This window comes from Mustela putorius, unplaced genomic scaffold, assembly GCF_011764305.1.
Source record: "Mustela putorius furo isolate JIRA1106 unplaced genomic scaffold, ASM1176430v1.1 tig00003863_pilon_pilon_pilon, whole genome shotgun sequence".
In the NCBI taxonomy this organism is placed as follows: Eukaryota; Metazoa; Chordata; class Mammalia; order Carnivora; family Mustelidae; genus Mustela; species Mustela putorius.
In genome coordinates, this window is record NW_025422015.1 from 9,626,619 (window position 1) to 9,643,776 (window position 17,158).

At 36.3% G+C, this 17,158-nt stretch overlaps 1 protein-coding gene across 1 annotated transcript in view; it reads left to right on the forward strand.

Annotated features, from left to right (window-relative positions):
• EPM2A (EPM2A glucan phosphatase, laforin) overlaps positions 1-17,158 on the forward strand; it is a 158,786-nt gene that overhangs the window by 18,017 nt on the left and 123,611 nt on the right. The window lies entirely within an intron of this gene.

Below are 17,158 nucleotides of genomic sequence, written 5' to 3' on the forward strand. Positions count from 1 at the left end.
TAATTATCATATTACATTACATATCATTTGAGAGGTCTTTGTTGATTTGTTAGTTTTTTTTTCATTTCATTTTGTTTTAAGATTTTTATTTATTCATTTGAGAGAGCACAGAGGGAGAGTGAGAAGGAGAAGCCTACTTCCTACTGAGCAGAGAGCCTTCTGCAGGACTTGATCCCAAGACCCTGGCTCAACAACCTGATCCACCCAGGCTCCTCATGATTTCTTACTTTTTCCTAACCAACAAGATAAAGGGCAAGTACTAGGATGGAAGACAGTATCTGTATTCACTTTTATCTGCTGCCTCCTTTGCTAGAACTGCATGTCTTTCTCTCTTGAGAGTGGACTCTTGCTTGTTCGCTCTCTCCCTCTCCCTCTTTTTCTCTCTCTCACCCTCGATTTTCATTAATTTAATAACTACAGCCTCCAGTGTCACCTTTTATATAATTTTCTCTCTTTCTTCCCCTCTCTTCGTCTCTCTCTGCAATTGCCTTTTGAGACTCACAGATCCCTTACAGTAGAGGTTCCCAGAATGTGGTCCCTGAGCCAGTAGCATCAGCATCACCCTGGAATTTGTTAGAAATGCAGATTCTTGGGTCTCTCTATAGACTTAACCAGAAACTTGGGGTGGAAAACAGTAATCTGCTTTAACAAAGGACTTCAGGGGATTCTGATGCACAGTTCTCACTCACAGTATGAGAACTTAGAGAAGAGCCTAGGACATGCCAGTCCTCCTGAATGGTGTGGTATTGGAGTGGCTATGTATATACACACATGTATATTACAAAATTAAGAGTAGTGGTAATTTATGAATGGTTATGATGTATGTTGTCTCAGTCTTACAGTTATATGACAAAATACATTGGGTACCATGGTGGCTGGACATTTTTTTAAAAACTAGCATTTACTAGGATTTAAAATTTACTGTTATTACTAGCATTTCATTTGCATTTCTTCTGTTCAAAGTGAATTTCAGTGCAACTTATAATTCATTAGCATTAAGCTTTAGATTAGCCGTCATTCTCACTCTTGTTGAATGGTTGTAGAGTCATGTGAACATAATAGATTTCTAGGATAAAAAGAGTAGAAGTACACAAACACTGGGTTAAATCCCTACAAAAATATTTGTAAGAATCCTTCCAACTCAACCTAAAGGTTGAGTTTCTGGATTATCAGAAGTATATAAGTATATAATCTTTTTTGGTCTTTGACCCTGTGCTACATATCCTATCAATATAGTTGCTATTATTAACTATCCCCTAACAACTGATATTGAGATCTTAGCAACTTTGAAGATAATGAAATTTTCAACAAAACGTACATATCCCTTGAAAATACGGTAGCTTATATTACTATATTGATAACATATTGCTAACCCCTAGCAATCTAAATGTAGTTTTTGGCATTTAGAAGCAAAATAGATTTCTTCATACATTGCATCCCAACCTAAAAAGACATAGGATTTATTAATTTTAAAAATTTCCCAATAGTTATACAAACATTAAATAATGTGTTTCATGCATGTCACACCATATTAGAATGTGATGTGGATGTTCAGAATTGCAGTAGAAGAAAACAATTGGCCCTTATTCTCTCAGTAAACTGGATGAAGTCTTTTGATGGAAAGAATTTCACTGATAAGTGTCCGGCTGGTTGTCTACTGCTGTAAGTAGTTTCACTTAACACACTTCTGAGACCTAGAAAGTAAGAGAATATTAGTTATCCCTTTAAAGAAAATCAACTTGTCAATGACTCATCCACTGTATTTAATGTAATTCAGTGATGGGTTTAGTTAGGTTTTGATCTAAATCTGAATTTCAAATAAGTTTTGAGGTATGTTAGTAAGGATAGACCAACTTTAGTAAACTTTGTTCTAAATAAAAGAAGACAGATGGTTTCTTCCTAGCGTCACCTTTTATGTAATTATTTTCTTTGATTTAAAAGATCAAAGTTAGTTCAAAAGATAAAAGCTCCTATTTTAATGATGAAAAAACTGAGGCACTCAACACTGAGGTACTGATGACTGGGGGTATTTCAGAGAAATGTTCACTTTTCTACTTTACTAATGAAAGAGAAGGGACAGTTAGATATAAGGAAATTACTTTGGAGAATATTGTTGCCTACAATACTTGATTCCTAATATGTATTTTAGAAAGAAATATTAGGTAATATCAAGAGGGAAAAAGGTAGAAATAAATTAAGTATGGATGTTGTTCTGAAAATCCTTCGTAAAAACTGGGTCTTTTGCTGAGTTTTTACAATTATTTTTTTGTATCTGATTGATAAAATTCTATAAATTTATTGTTTATTACATATATTTATTTGCATATATAATCTTCATATATTGGCTAAGTAGATTTTGATATATCTTGAGATAAGTTAATGGAGATACATCTTCAGGTGCTTTTTTTTGTATCTTAGAACATTTCAGAACTGACATTTTGTATTCAGAATGCTTGACATTCAAATGTGTTATTTGGGGATTGACTTTTCATTAATAACTACACAGAAATAGGTTATCAAGATGCTTCATGAATGTGCTCTTTAGAAATACAGTAAAAGGTCATTGATATGAATCTCCTGTTTTTTGTTTTTTGTTTTTTTCTTTTTGACATGCTGGTCTGAGTATTGTTCATTATGAAGAAAAGCATTTCTGAAGCAAAACTAACAACATAAGTATGTTTCTTTTCACTAACACCAAAGATTTTAAGCATCCCCTAACTCATTTTTTAAATCTATTTGCATGCAAGTATTGTGACAGGAAATGGTTCTTCAATACGTAGCTAGTTTAGTGGTGATAATATTGTGTGTTTGAAAGTAATAAAACAGCATTTATGTTGAACTCTTTAAGACTGACCAACTCACCAAATCAAATTATCCTTTCCTAGGAAAAGCAAATTCATCAGGTTTAATTTTTATGTTTTTTTAATATAAATTGCTAGAATTATTTTTTTCTCAGACAAGATCGTTTAACAGATAAATAGGTTGATGTATGTGTTGCTTCATTCTTTGGCAAAGGAACTGACTAGAGTTAGCTTTCCCAGCCCCTTTCAGTCAAAGAGTAGCATTGTTATATTATTATTCACTGATCTAAGATAAAAACAGTAGCAATAATGTGTTACTGCTCAAAAGATTGAAGTTGAAGATAGGAGATCCTGCCCTTTGCTGCCTTCCTGGAATTTTATTTTCACTGAAATCCTCTTTTCCATGTTGATTGTCATTACTTCTTTTTTATGCTATGACTTCAATTTTCTGACCTGGTGATCAAAATAACCTAGATGAAGTACACAGAGTTTTTAAAAACTTGTTCTAATCAGCATATGTTGAGTAGTTTTGGTCAGTAAGTTTAGATTTGATTAAATAACATATTCAGCTTCTTTTAAAGTCTCAGCTCACAAATTTGTAGTGATAAAAAACTGAAGTATCAGCATTCAGGTTTAACTATTTGATTCAAAGAAATCAAGCTGTTGAAATGGAAACAATCATAAGTATAACATCTGTTCCAGAGTAGAATTACCCAGTGAATAATTATGTCAAGTGGGTGCCTTTTATATCAATTGATAACTTTAAAAACTCTGACTTATATTAGAAAGATTTGAAGTAGAGAAAGGTATTGATCCCTTACAACATTCCAATAGCTTTGTGATTAAAAACTCTGACATAAAGAAATAAACTGCTTTGAATGGTTAATAATTCAGTGGAAATGAATTCTCAAGATTCTTGTGCTGCATGTAAAATGTTAAAATTATATTGTTCACTTGATCAGTGTTTAAACACCAATCAATCCTAAAAACTTGAATGCATTCTGAAAGGTAATTGCACTGACTCATTCACTTACCTCGGTTGTCATTTAGATTCCAATGTATCTGTTATTCCCCTGATTTACATTAATAGTTGGTTTTTCCTTAAATGCTAAGGGATATAGTATTTCTTGAAAAATATGCTAAGTGAAAGATCCTGCCCTTTGCTGCCACAAATTGTGATTCCATTTATGTGAAATATCCAGAATAGTTAAATCCATTGAGATTAATGGTTGCTAGGGGCTGGTGGGGAGGGGTGGGGATCGTGGGAAGTGACTGCTTAATGGGTACTGGTTTTGTTTTAGTAATGAAAATATTCTAGAACAAGATAATATTGATTATACAACATTGTGAATGTACTAAATGCCACTGAATTGTACACTTTGAAATGGTAAGTTTTATGTTATATGTATTTAACTACAATTGCAAAGTGCAAGTAATTTGCAGTTATTACAAAAGCCAAAAATTACCTTGTTCTCAAGGTTTATGAAATGCTCAAGTATGGTTTAGAATTAATTTATAGCATTAACAATGTGATGGATTTATTCAGGTAAAGGTCCTAATGAAATTCATGAATCCCATCACAGAAGTATGGCTAACAAAAGCAGAAATAAAGTTGTAATTCATCACAATTTATTTTAATACAGTTTGGACTGTGAGCAATTGGCTTCCATGTCATTGTTCATATTTTACTTTTTACCTTATGATTCCTTGGGGAACTTCTCAATCACATTTTTTAAAGTTCTGTTTTTAAAATCATGCTTTGAAAAAACAATTTGTATAATTTTAAGGATCATTTTTTATAGTTTTATACTTTGTGTTCCTTTTAAAGAGCAAATACAGTGATGTATTACATAAGACTAAATTAATAAATTGAATCATTGTATACATTTTGTATTCTTTTGTTTTATCTTATGGGAGAAACATTTGAATCTTGAGATTGGTAGGTACTTTAATGATCATTTAGTGTCTCATTTTCTTTTTGGAGAAATCAAAGCTTGAATTTTTCAGTACGTGTGTTCGTTCAACAGGCTTTTGTTGACCACTCACACCAGGTACAGCTGAGGCTTGATTCTGGAAGGTTGTGACGTGCCTAAGTCTACACAGGGAACTGCTACTTCTTCCCTTCCCCTCATCATCTTTCTCCACCTCCCCTTCCAAATCCTAAAATCAGGTAACTATGCTAGATACATGGACAAATGGAGAAGTTCCAGAGAAGGAAATGCTTTAGGTAGAAATTCGCTTTAAATGGTTCTTCGCATAAATCTTCCCCAAACACTTTAAAGAAATATTCTTTTGTGCAGTAAAATACACATGATCATGAAAAATCTATTACTTAAAAGGACACAATTATTAACAAGTTTACTTTCATGACTTTGGGAAGAAGTATTTTCATATTACTTTAAGCCAATTATTTTCCACTGTTTTCTAAGGAGCTGGCTTTAGAAAACTATTGATTGCATTCTTGGTTTAAAAAAAGTTAAGTTACTTTGCAAATAACTGTGTCTCTGATATGATTGGGGGCACATATGCCACTTAAGGTATGTATATGCCCCAAGTTAAATAAGTATAATAAAATTAACCAAATGAGGGGTGCCTGGGTGGCTCAGTTGGTTAAGTGTCAGACTCTTGATTTTGGCTCAGGTCATGATCTCCTGGGTCATGGAACCCTAGTCTAGTCAGGCTCCACACTCAGAAGGGAGTCTGCTTCTCTCCTCCCTCTTCCTCTGCCCCTCTGCGCACACCACTGTCTCTCTTCTGAGTAAATAAATAAATCTTAAAAAAAAAAACTTTGCAAATTAACTGAGTGAGGCTGATGGTGTGAACTAAGCTATCAGAATAAACAGTAGATGACCCTTGTGTTCTAATAGCTTTACTCATTGCAACATGGTCTAAAGTCAGAGAATGGGAGGAAGTGAAATAAATGCAATAATTCATACTATAATAATTGTGATATTTGATGATTTCTCATTAACTTGATTTTATAATATTTCTATGGTAGTTGGGACTTATTGCCAAATGCATTATCTGACCCATATTTCCTTAATCATCACTTCTTATTCCATCCCCTGGAGGCTACATTTCTGTACCATTTCCCAAACGCATTATATACTTTCATGTCTCTCACCTTTACTTATCCCTTTCCTTTGCCTAGAATGTCCTCCCCTAACTTCTTTGTCTGGCAAAACTTTAGTTCATTGGTGAGGATCCAATTCTGATGTCACCTGTTTCTTCCTAGACCATTCCAATCCACCGAGCCACTCTTGTCTATGACCTCCCTCACCCTTTTTTTGCTTGTACCTCTTTTCAGTATTTATCACACTGCACTCCTATTACCTGTTTGCTGGTACCTGTACACTTATATTTTGTGAATCCCTCTAGGTAGAAACCACGTCTTAACTTGGCTTTGGATCCCTGGGCTTGGCAGAGGGCCTTATACACACAGAGATGCCTGTTGAACTAATCATGGACAATGATTAAATAATTTTTAATGCTGTTTCAGTTAGCTTTTGCTGCATAACATACCACCCCAAAACTTCATGGCTTGAAGGACGTTTAATTAATTCATGATTAGTTGGTTGGGCTCTTCTTGTCTGGCTTGACTTGGCTTGGTTGGCTCACATATCCATGGTCAGTTGATGGGTCAGCTGAAGGTTAGATGATCTAACACAGCCTTACTGACATGTCTGGCAGTTGGTGATCTTTAACTGGGGTCATGTGGATGATTAGGCTACATGTCTCTCATCATCTATCAGGCTAGTCCCGGCTTATTTACATGAGAGTAGCAAGAACAGTAAGAGAGTAAGTCGCATTGTGCAAGCCCACTCCAAATTGCTGCATGCCGTTTGATGACGTCCCATTTTCCAAAGCAGTTACATGTCCAAGTCCACATTCAAGGGGTGAAGAAATAGACTCTACCTCAATGGGAGGAGCAGCAAACTCATGTTGCAAATGAGTGTGTTTATGGGAACGGGGAGAATCATGTCCACTTTAGTCTATCACAAATGCTTAGGAAAGGTCCCAATTCAGTAGATTGTCCTTCCCTCTTTAGATTTTTCTTATAAAAACCCTTGAATATTTAAAATTAGGGACAATTAAAAATCAAAAGTATCCTTTGCTTTTTCTTTCTTTTTTGCACACTGGAGAGAGTAAAAAAGTACTGAATTTTGTTCCTCAGAGAAACTTCAGAATTTCTTGAGGGAAATGGAGTCAGAATAAAAGAATCACATTCTTGAAAATCCTCTATGTTTCACTCCTCTGGGGTCAAGGGAGGATCAGGAAGTTACCAGATCTTATAGTTTCCCCATACTGGTCCACTGTGATGCAGAAATAGTGGCAAGATTTTCTCTCAAGGATGTTGGAGTAGTATGGGGTAAACATGCAAAGCATAGAGAAAAAATACCAGAGCTGGAGAGTGGAGAAAAGTTTGGGAAACTTTGGGGTCCCGAGTATCAGAGTGGTAGTAGAGATCTAGGGAAGAGAAGAAAGGCTGTTCTGAGAAATATTAATGTTGCTTATGTTGTGGAATTTGTTGATGTTCTTTGGCAGAGAAAAATAAAGCTTGGATTCTTATTCTGAAAACTCATGGACTCATGAATCATGCTTCCTTGAATGTAACTCAGTGTAATGACAGCCACATAGAACACCAATTACGTTTGGTTTACAAAATTAGAATAATAGCCCTGGAGATATAACATTGATAAATTAGTAGGCTTCAGATGTATGTTTTGAATTGGGGAATTTATGACCAAAATTGATGTATGGGACTAATTCTGAGTAGCAATGCATTAGGGGTTGGAGGGGACTTATTCCTGAGGGCTGTCTTAGCAGCTGCAAATGGTAGGAGATGGTGTGTTGTGGGACCAGCGACTCCTGAGCAGCGGAGGTAGCAGCAGGGGGAGGATTGTGTTACGAAAGGGACTCATTATACTTGTGTTTACAGGATCTACAGTCATGGTCCATCTTTCATGGCTGATAATAGTAATTTGTGTATCCTTTTTTTGTTTTTCTTTACCACTTTTGTTAGGGGATTATTAATTTATTAATTTTTTCAAAGAACCAATTTTGTCTTTCTTAATTTTATCCCTTGTTTGTTATGTGACACTGACTTTTGCCTCTTCTCCTTATTATTTCCTTCGTTTCTACCTTGTGTTTAATTTGCTCTTTGTAAAAAAAGATTTATTTATTTATTTATTTATTTGAGAGAGAGAGAGAGAGCACATGTGTGCACAGGCAAGTAGGGGAGGGAGCAGAAGGAAAGAATTTGAGCAGACTCCCTGCTGAATGGGAGCTTGATGTGGGACTTGCCAGATACAACAACCCTGAGATCATGACCTGAGCCAAAAGCAAGAGTGGGATGCTGAACCAAGTAAGCCACCAAGGTGCCTCTGATTTGCTCTTTTCCCAGCTCGTTATTGTGGAAACTTAGATAATTGATTTTAAACATTTTTTCTTTTGTAATATAGGCATCGAAAGATGGAAAATTCCCTCAAATCACTGCTTCAGTGGCATCCCACAAATTTTGATGTTACTTCATTATCACTTAGTTCAAAATACTTTTTCACTTCTCCTGGGATTCCTTCTTTTATTTATTTAGAAGTACGTTATTAAATTTCCAAATTGGGGGAATTTTATAGATAATAGTTGCCCCTGATTTCTGATTCCATTGTGTTCAAACTTAAAACTTTTTGAAATTTATCGTGACTTTTATTTTAAGGCCCAGCATGTGGCCAGTGTTGATGGTAATCCGTGTGCACTTGGACAGGATGTGTATTCTGCAGTTTGGGCTGTAGCAGTGAGTAAATGTCATGCAGATGTTTTATCTTCTTACTGATTTCTTTTAGCACTTGCTCTATTAGTGATTAAGAGAGGGGTGTTTTCTTCTCCAACTGTGATTATGGATTTATTTCTGTTTTTGGTTCTATCAGTTTTTACCTCAGGTATTTTGAAGTTCATCATAGGTGTTCACTTTATTATTATGTCTTCTAATGAACCCTTTTACTTTTACGAAATGTTTTGCTTGATCTCTGGTAAAAGATAGGCTATGGAAAGGAAACTCTATGGAAAATAAATAAAACAGGAGAAAAGAATCAGGAAGGAGGGGATGAGAGGCACTTCGCAATTAAAAAAAAAAATCGTAGTAAGCCTCCTTAAGAAGACACCATTTGAGCAGACTTGAAGAAGTTAGCAGAGTGGCTATCTAGGGGAAGAGTGTAGGTAGCAGCAAGTACAGAAGCCCCCGAGACCCAATGTGTTAAATAGCTTCAAGGCAGGACAAGAAAACCAGTGTGGCTGGGGCGGAGTGAGTGGTGGGGAAAATAGCAGGAGAGACAAAGAGGTAATGGCAAGTAAGGAAAGGGTTAAGGTACAGGCAGAGAGGGGTAGGGGGCCCCTAACTAGGCTCTGAATCTATTCCTGGCAGACAGAAGCACCAGAAGAGAGTGAAACAGAGATAAGCAATAGACACCCCCCCGCCCCGCTCCGCCCAAGATGTGAGGGACTATTTTTCTTTGGGGGCTACAGTATGATCACAGAAAATGATCAGACCTCAAAGAAGTAAGTTCTTAAGGATGTTACCATAGTCCTTGCTCAAACCAAGATGGCCCAAGATCTCAAGGCCTCAAGCTTCCTGGTCAAGTTTTCAATAAATGACAGCCACTAAAAGCCCATTTGGGACCCCTCTCACTCTAGAGAACTTTTTCTTTCCTTTCTGCTCTCACATTCATCTAATAAGCTTTCACTTCACTTCACCCTTTTGTGTCCATGAGATTCATTCTTCCACTCCGTGAGACAAGAACCCTACAATCCTGCAACACTGGGAGACCAGATCAAGGGCCTTGAAGGTTTTTGTGAGACTTTGGCTTTACAAGAAGTAGGGAGTCAGTTCATGGCTTTTGAGTCCGACTTACTCCATGCTCTAATGTCCTTTTAAAGGGATCATTCTGGCTGTATTGAGTCTAGGTTATAGTGGAGCAAGGAATAGAAACAAGATGAACACAGGGAGAAAAAAAAAAGGGAGGAGCAAACCAGAAAACAGTCTTTGAACTATAGACAGCACACCGGGGTTTGCTGACGGGGGGTTGGGCTGGGTGATGGGCTAAATGGGTGATCGGTCAAGGAGGGCGCTTGTGATGAGCACGAAATTCTACTCTTGAAACTAATATTATACTGTTGGCTAACTTAGTGAAATTTAAATAAAACCTTGGAAAAAAAATTGGTGTTGTGATAGTTGTGTCTGTGGCTCTCAGTAAAGGACACTGCATCTTTGGTCGAATGTGATAGAGGCACTGAGGGGAATTTTTTTTTTTAAGTTATTTATTTATTCATTTGAGAGAGTGAGAGAGCAAGCGGGGCTGATGGGGTGGGGAATGGGCAAAGGGAGAGGGAGAAACAGGCCTCCGGCTGAGCAGAGATGCAGGGCTGGATCCCAGGACCCTGAGATCATGATCTGAGCTGAAGGCAGACGCTTAACTGACTGAGCCACACAGGCGCCCCGTAAATTAAGTGAATTCTTTAGCTAGTAACAAAGATGTCTGATAATATTTGTAAGATTGCCTTAAAATCCATGCAGATTATACTACCAAAAGGATAATGGGATTTATAAAGCATCAGTCTCCCTCATGTGGTTCAGAGAAAATACATCATGCATAATGTAGGTATATTCGTGGGAAGTTTTGGAAATGAACACCATAAAATACATGTTGTTAATGTGAGATCGTGAGATAAACCCGCCATTCTAACAAGTAGATGTTTTAAAATATTAAAAAGTAGTACATGTTAAGTCTAGGAAAATAGATAATATAGATAAAAGTGAGAAATATTAACATCAAATTTCTATCACCCAACAGTAATCATACTTAACATTTTCATTTTTATATTTCTAGATTTTTCCTAACCATAAGATTTTTTACCCACATGATACTATACTGTAATTATTATTTTGTGATTTCTATTTTCTATTTCCGTAAATTTTTGTCCCACCTATACCCATATTCAATAATACCCAATTCTGCAGTATCTAATCTAAGCCCACATAGTACATCTGGTTGTTATATATTGTAAGTGTCTTTTTAAACTAGCACTATCCTTTTTTATGACACTGACTTACTGAAAAATCCCGACCAGATTTCTGTGAAAATCATCTGCTGCCTTTGTCTGATTACTTCCTCGTTTAGCTTTTTCCTGCATCCCTTGTATTACCTGAAAATTGAAAGTTAGATTGAGTTAACCATTTCTGACTAGACTATATCTTAGCAGATATTATATTTATGATGCCTCCAGTACTTGTAAAGCATATGATGACAATTATCATGAATTATCATGAAAAATTACCATAAAGATAATTCAAATCTCTCATTTAGTCATCAGATTTAATTCCATCTTCATGAAATTCTTTACCAAAGCAACCCAGGAAAAGTGAAAGATCAATTTGAATTTTATATCCTTTGCTCTTCTTTTCTTTCTTTCTAATGGATGCATGTGAGCAATGAAATTGTACAACTGAAGAGCATCAGGAAGGAAAGAAGGAAAGCAAGGGATCTTTTCATTTACAAACTATGTAATATATGCTGTTAGATCATAAATTTATTTCATTATTTAAGATTTCAAAATATGAGAGTGACAATATTGAGAATGTTAGAGTAAGGACCTCAAATATCCTCTTCTCCGTAAGAATAATGAAAATACTGGCAATATAGTCAAAATTTCCTCCCCCACCCTGAACACAGGAAATTAACCAAAGACTTGCAACAATCCACGTAATATGTATTCAAGAAAAATGGCTGAATCTCAGTAGGAACAGCAAGCTTGTGACATCGTCCTCTCTTAAACTCCATGGAAATCTTGAAAACCAAGAGCTTATAATTATGGTGCAAACCAGCAGCTAGCAGCAACAGGAGGAGGCAGAATGGGTTTGGAGGTATTTCAAAGTCCCTTTCTCAGAGAAATGTAATTATTTAACTTATCTGGCAGTTCCCTGGCAAATTCCACTTGCAATGCGTATCTTTATTTGATCTGAATGAGAGATCCCCCAATGTGAACAACCTTCATCCAAGGGCATTTATTGGAAATAACCAGTGATAGTTTAACTTTGTAGCTATGTGAGGCTGTGATAATAGCTGGGGCAAACAATAATCTAATGAAACTATTTAAAAGGAAAGGCTGAGAAATGCTATGTCCATGGAGGGGTTTTGCAAAGCTCTGATATATTATTGGGAATCTATAAGGTCGGTTCAACATAAAATTATTTCATGTGATACACGATATTAACAGAATAAAGGACAAAACTCACATAATTAACTCAATAGCCGTAGAAAAGCATGTGACAAAATTCAACACTCTTTCATGATAAAACTACCCATTAAGGCGCCCCTGAGTGGCTCAGTCATTAAGCATCTGCCTTCAATTCAGGTCAAGTCTCAGGGTCCTGAGATATTGTCCCCAGTCAGGCTTCCTGCTCAGCGGGAAGCCTGCCTTTCCCCCTCTTACTCCCCCTGCTTGTGTTCCCTCTCTCTGTCTCTCTCTCTGTCAAATAATTCAATAAAATCTTAAAAAAACAAAACACAACTCATCAAACAAAGAATTGAAAGGAATTTTCTCAACCTGTTAAAGGGTGTATACAGAAAATCCACGTCTACCATTAAACTTAATGGCAAAGACTAAAAGCTTTTCTCCTAAGTTCAGGGACAAAACAAGAATGACTCTTCTCACCATTTCTATTCAACATTGTATTAGTGGACTTACCAGAAAAATTAGGGGAAAAAATTAAAAAGTTAAAAAATAAGTTTAAAAAAAGAATTTGAAAGGAGTAAGTAGAATTCTCTATTTGCAGACTGATAGATCTAGTATATAAAAAATTCTAAGGAGTGTACTACAGAACTATTAGAACGAATGAATGAGTTCACCAGGTTTGCAGAATAAATCATCAATTTACTTCAATTAAGTAAATTGAAAAAAATTTTAAAAATCAATTGTATTTCTATAAGTGGCAACAAACAATCTGAAAATAAAATTAAGAAATCAGTTAAATTTATAGTAGCATTAAAATAAAAAAAAATACTTAAGAATATACTTAACCCACTATAGAGTATTATGCCTCCATCAGAAAGGATGAATACCCAACTTTTGTAGCAACATGGACGGGACTGGAAGAGATTATGCTGAGTGAATAAGTCAAGCAGAGAGAGTCAATTATCATATGGTTTCACTTATTTGTGGAGCATAACAAATAGCATGGAGGACATGGGGAGTTAGAGAGGAGAAGGGAGTTGGGGGAAATTGGAAGGGGAGGTGAGTCATGAGAGACTATGGACTCTGAAAAACAATCTGAGGGGTTTGAAGTGGCGGGGGGGTGGGAGGTTGGGGTACCAAGTGGTGGGTATTAGAGAGGGCACGGATTGCATGGAGCATTGGGTGTGATGTAAAAATAATGAATACTGTTACGCTGAAAATAAATAAAAAATAAATTTAAAAAATAAAGTAAAACACAAATGAGGTGTAGAACAAGGGTTAGCAAACTTTTTCTGCAAAACACAAGATAGTAAATAATTAAAGCTTAGCAGGTCATATGGTTTCATATGGCCACAGCTACTCAACTCTGCCATTGTAGCATGGAAATGGCCATAAACAAAACTTAAACAAATGAGTGTGCCTTGTTCTAATAAAACTTTATTTACAAAAGAAAAGAATAAACTTAACCAAAGAAATTCAGACTACATGCTAAAAGCTACAAAATATTGTTAAAAGAAATTGAAGAACATCTAAATAAACAGAAAAACATCCTATGAAGACTTAATATTGTTAAGATGGCAGTAGTCCCCAGATTGATCTATATAATCAATAGAATTCCTATCAAATCTCCAAAATGTATTTTTTACAGAAATTGACAAGCTGATCCTAACATTCATATGGAGATGCCAAAACAATATAGCTGAAACAGTCTGGAAAAAGAACAGAGTTTTTTCTCACCTTTTCCACTTTTCAAGCTTACTATAAACCTGTTAATCAAGACACTATAGTACCAACCTAAAGATAGACATATAAATCAGTACAAGTGAGAGTCCAGAAATCAACTTTTACATGTATAAATTTTCAACAAGCATGCCAAGACAACAATTGAGCTGTCTTGGCATGCTTTAAAAAAAAAACAATAGTTTTTTCAATAAATGGTTTTGGGACAACTGGATATTCACATAGTAGAGAAGGATGTTAGACACCTTCCTTATACTACACATAAAAATTCACTCAAAATGGACCAATAATCTAAATAAAAGAGCTAAACTATTTTTTTCTAAATATAAGAGCTAAAAAATAACATAGACATAAATATTTGTGATTTTGGATTAGGCAATGCTTTCTTATATATGACATCAAAAACTCAAGCCACAAAATTAAAAACATACATTTTTTTTTACTTCATCAAAATTTAAAAATTTTTCATCTCTTATTTTAACATTCTAGAAGCCAAACATTTTAAAATTATTAAGCCATCCTTTGCTAGCACTAAATTTTCCAGCTTTAGATTCTTCAATTTACTTTTACTTAACCTTGTCATATATTGACAAGGTATCATCCAAAGATGATACACAAACGGCCGGTAGCACATAGAAAGCTGCTCAAAATTCTTAGTCATGAGGCACCTGGGTGGCTCAGTCGTTAAGCATCTGCCTTTGGCTCAGGTCATGAGCCCAGGGTCCTGGGGTCGAGCCCCACATTGGGCTCCCTTCTTGGTGAGAGGCCTGCTTCACCCTCTCTCACTCTCCCTGCTTGTGTTCCTCTCTTGTTGTGTCTCTCTCTATCAGATAAATAAATAAACTCTTTAAAAAAAATCCTTAGTCATTAGGGATATGCAAATCAAAACCGCAATGAGATAGCTCTTTGCACCCACTAGGATAGCTATAATTAAAAAGTAGAAAAGTAACGAGCATTGGCTCTTTCCAAGAAATTGGAAGATTCATACATTGCTGATGTGAATGGAAAATGCTGCAGGCACTCACAACTGGTAAAACTCTGTCTTAATTTTAATTTTTTAAAAGATTTTCATTTTTAAAAGTTAAAAAGTAGAGCTACTGTACCACCTAGTAATTCCACTCCTAAGCATTTATACCTGAGAGCATCGTGAACATATGGTTACACAAAACTTGCACACAGATGTTCATGGGAGCTTTATTTGTATTTGCCAAAAAAGGAGAAACAACGCAAATGTCTGTCAATGAGAGAGGGAGGGGCAGAATATGGTATATCCATACAATGAAATGTTTTTTGGCGATTAAAAAGGAATGAATTACTAATACATTCTAAGACTTGGTTGCACCTTGAAACATTGTGTTACGTGAAAGAAGCCACTCATGGGGCCACATACTGTATTAGTCCATTTACACAAAATGTCTGGAATAAGCAAATGCATACGGAAGGAAAGTTTATTAGTTGTTTCTAAGGACTGAGGTAAGAAAGGGTGGGGGGAGTTACTATTTATGGGTATTGGGTTTGGAGGATAGTGAAAATGTTTTGTGAATACACTATAAAGCAGCGAATTTTACATTTAAAAAGAATAAATTCTATGGCACACCCTACAAATACGTCTCAATTTAAATGCTCCAATATGGGGTACCTGGGTGGCTCAGTCGGTTCAGCATCAGACTCTTGATTTCAGCTCAGGTCATGATCTCAGGGTCATGAGATTGAGCCCCATGTCTGGCTTCCTACTGGGCATGGATCTGTTTGGGATTCTCTCTCTCCCTCTGCCTCCCTTCCCACACTTTCTCTCTCTCAAAAAATAAAAACTAAAATATCCAGTGTGTAAAATTCACAGAATTTAATATTGTTCATTTAAAAAGAGTTTTGAAAATTTCACCTGGACCTTGTATTGTCTGCTTTTCATTTGATCATCAACACTGTGTGTTGTTACAAACAGAAATGTTCAGAGCATGAATCTCATTTGCGTGCGGCAAGGTTGATCTACCACTCATAATTTCCTCATTTATCCTTGCCTTTATCTGCATGAAAAATTTACCCACGTGCAAAATTAAAAATAAAACCGATTGTAACATCACAGCACATAAGCACTTTCAATAACTCATTAATCCTGCAAAGGAAAAGGCTCAGCAGCCATTGTCACTCAATAATGAGTGTGGCACAGAAATGGACTTGGGCTATTTACCATTCCCTTCATGTTAACTCTAACATCCTCTCCATTCTTGCTCACTCAACCAAACATTTCTGCAAAGCCAGTGAGGGGGAGTGATGTTTGTACAGGGATGAACTTTAAGCACTGTGTTCCTGTCAAACTTCGGATCTTTGACACTAACAGAAATTATTATAAGAGACACTGGAGTTGAGAGCTTGAGAACAATGCAAGTCATGGGTTACTGAATATTAGCCTCCTAACATAGCCTCCTAAAATTAGTATCTCTTTTTTGGATGTATTTGTATTGCCACGCTACCATGATTCAGCTCTCTGTGACCTTCACTCAATGCTTTCTTGAAGTTGCAGTTGCCACCTTAGGGAGTTAAAGGTTGGCCTTAGGAAGTCCTGATATCAAAGGTTGTGTGGGGACTTAGAGCTCATTGTTCTCATTGCCTGCCGTCAGGGTGCTGATAAGACTGAATGCCAAAAAAGAATTTTTTAGACAAAACGCTAAAAGGAATGCAGAGCCACCCAGCCACTCTGCGTTGTGATCCCCTTAGTGGGAATGTGCTCCATTGAACAGCACTCGGTGCTCTGTACATTCAAATTCTATCTCCATACTGACTTTCCCTCGGTGTGGAAATACGATTATCTTCTCCATCTAATGTTAAACAGAAACCCCCACCGGTGCTTCACTGCCCTCCTCACTTCCATCTATCCCATCCTATCTCTCAACTCTTTATGTTCTCACTCTGCCCTAGCTCAGGTCTTATCCCGTCCTATCTCTCAACTCTTTATGTTGAGTCTTTTGAAAGAGCGGTTGGTTCTCACTCTGCCCCAGCTCAGGTCTTATTCATTAAGCACCTTGAACAATTTGATTTCCCTTCAACACAGGCAAATAAATCATGTTCAGCATAACCTTTTGGATTATCAATTCCATTAGGATATTTTCATGTTCTTATCTTACTCCAACTTGACACTTGAAACTCTTGCTCCTATATCTCCCCTCTACTACACCCTCCTACTTTTCCTTGTATTTATTTTGGTTGCTCTTAGCTAGACTTCTTAAGTGCATGGACCACATCTTATTGGTCTTCCTATTATCAAACTTAGTGTATCAGACAGAACAAACACACAAATATTTGTCAAATAAGTGAATAAATGCTCCTTCTCCATCTCAAGGTTCTTCTCTAATACCAGTGGACATCAGAGCTTCGTCCTTGGTCATCTTCTTCAC